Source organism: Oncorhynchus mykiss, chromosome 17, assembly GCF_057628025.1.
Source record: "Oncorhynchus mykiss isolate SJ-2025 chromosome 17, ASM5762802v1, whole genome shotgun sequence".
Lineage (NCBI taxonomy): Eukaryota > Metazoa > Chordata > Actinopteri > Salmoniformes > Salmonidae > Oncorhynchus > Oncorhynchus mykiss.
Window position 1 is genome coordinate 73,617,904 of NC_143038.1, and position 2,674 is coordinate 73,620,577.

The following is a 2,674-nucleotide window of genomic DNA, read 5'->3' on the forward strand; positions in this document are numbered from 1 at the left end:
TTTTACAATCACTTTGGCACTAATTTAATTTTTCAAAACTCTAGACACAAAACTCACAACCGATGATCAAAATGCAAAATGTTTTAAAACTCTAAACACTATACAATACACATACAGCTAAGCTCATTTGTTCGTTGAACTAAAATCACCTGTTCAAAATGACACAACTTAACATCAAAGTATAACCATTTCAAAACGCAATTCACACATTACATCTGAGATGACTGTCTTTTCATTTCATTACAATGATCTAACTGTCAATTGATACAACTGCTCAAAATGATAAGTAACTGTTGCATTACTCTTAATGCATAGTTTTATGGAAACTGACAAACAATTTTCCATGTTTAGATCATGAAAGTTTCAGGATGACGAGATCCGTTGGCACCAATTACCGTGGAACATGAACCAATTGGACGACATTATCTATGGATGTAATATTTCATCATCATTCTTTATCACTGTCTCTATGGTTCCATGTACTACTTTTCCAGACCATGTGTTCATGATTTGACATTACTGTACACTCACCGGCCACTTTACTAGGTACACCTATCTAGTACTGGATATGACCCCCTTTTGCCTCCACAACTGCCTGAATTATTCACGGTGTTGTACGTTAAGAGATGCCCTTCTGCACACCACTGTTTTAAACAGATGTTATTTGAGCGTTTGTGGCCTTTCGCTTAGCTTGAATGAGTCTGGACATTCTCCTCTGACCTCTCTCATTAACAAGGTGTTTTTGCCCACAGAACTTCCGCTCACTGAATGTGTTTTGTTTATCGCACCATTCTCTGTAAACTCTAGAGACTGCAGTGCATAACAATCCCAGGAGGGCAGCTGTTTCTGAGATGCTGGAACCACCATGTGTGGCATCAACAATCATACCACGGTCAAAGTTGCTTAGATTACGCATCTTGCCCGTTCTAATGTTTGTTCGAACAACAACTAAAGCTCTCTACTCTATATATTGAGTTGCAGGCAGCCACATGATTCACTGTTTGAAGGAACAGACTAATTGCGTTAATAACACACATGTGTACCTAATAAAGTGGCCATTGAGTGTATGTATGCAGGCCCTTCTAATTGCTTTTCCAATACTGCCAACTCGTTACTAGTGATTGATTTCACCTTGGGGTATGAGTATATAGTGAACTGAGTGGTATCCACCTACAACAACATAGTGATATCATGGAGCTGTATATTGAACTGAGTGTGATCCACCTACAACAACATAGTGATATCATGGAGCTGTATAGTGAACTGAGTGGTATCCACCTACAACAACATAGTGATAACAAGAAGCCGGCAGGTGATCCAGGTCACAATAGAGGTCAAGCAGTGGGAGGAGGAAGACGAGGAAGAGGAGGAAGACGTGGTGGTGAAAGGAATGGCAGGGGACAAGCACCCTTTCTGAGAGGTGGTCGTGGGCCTCGTTTGAGAGGTGTGGGGGAACGTGGCTGACGACAAGGTCACGGACCAAGCACCCCTTCTGAGAGGTGGTCGTGGGCCTCGTTTGAGAGGTGTGGGGGAACGTGGTTGACGACAAGGCCACGGACCAAGGCAGCGGCAGCAACAGCAAAGAGTGTCCAATGAAATCCAAGCAATAGCTGTAGACCATGTCGTAAATCATGGCATGACAATGACTGAGGCAGCTACAATGATTCAACCAAACCTCAGAAGATCAACCCGTGGCCTCAATCATCAGAACTTTCCACAATGAGAACCGGTAAGTCTTCAGCGTGCACTAAACATTAGGCTAATTGTCAAATGACTGTATACTGCATGACAATGTGTACCACAGAGTAGGTGATGTGACTAAATGTGTTCTTACTGTAATTTTCCCTGCAGAATTGAGACTAGGCCAAATAGGGGGAGGCAGAGGGAAAATTCTGACTGACCAACAAGAGCGGGCTGTGGTCAATTTGGTTCGGGCCAGAAATGATATTTGCCTTACAGAAATTCAGCAGCACATCTTGGACAATGACGACATGTTCAACAATGTGGAAGCCATAAGTTTGCCGACCATTGCAGGCATGCTGAAAAGGCACCAGGTGTCTCTAAAACAGATATACCTTGTGCCTTTGGAAAGAAATGCAGACAGAGTGAAGTAACTGAGAACCGAGTATGTTCAGGTATGTTCCGTTTCAAGATGACTGTTGTGAAAAAATTCCCACCAAAAAATCAATAATTCTCTTTCCAAAATGTATTTTTAGAGGGTGATGGAGCTGGATGCTGACGAAAACGATCACACATTCCTCTTTTTGGATGAGGCACGCTTCAAACTGGCCAAGACAAAAAGGAGAGGTCAGAATTTCATTGGCCAGCGGGCAACATATCGGAAGATGGTGTGGTGGGACTCAGGCCTCGTATTGGATCATATAATGCAGCTCTCCTTGTAACCTTCCTTGATGAGATAAATCAGGTCTGTAGAGCTGATGGCATGACCTGTGTAATTGTGTAGGATAATGTCAGGTTCCACCATGCTCAAAATGGTGCAAGCATGGTTTCAGGCCCATCCACAATTTACCACCCTGTACTTACCCTCATACTCTCCTTTCCTTAACCCGATTGACAAATTTTTCTCCACATGGAAGGTGGAAGGTATATGATAGGCGCCCTCACGGACAAGCCACCCTTCTCCAGGCCATGGATGACGCATGCATTGACATCA

General features: G+C 43.1%; 1 pseudogene; it reads left to right on the forward strand.

Moving 5' to 3' along the window:
• The first annotated feature begins 707 nt into the window (after positions 1–707).
• On the forward strand, positions 708–2,402 carry LOC149976498 (uncharacterized; annotated as a pseudogene).
• Positions 2,403–2,674: the final 272 nt, after the last annotated feature.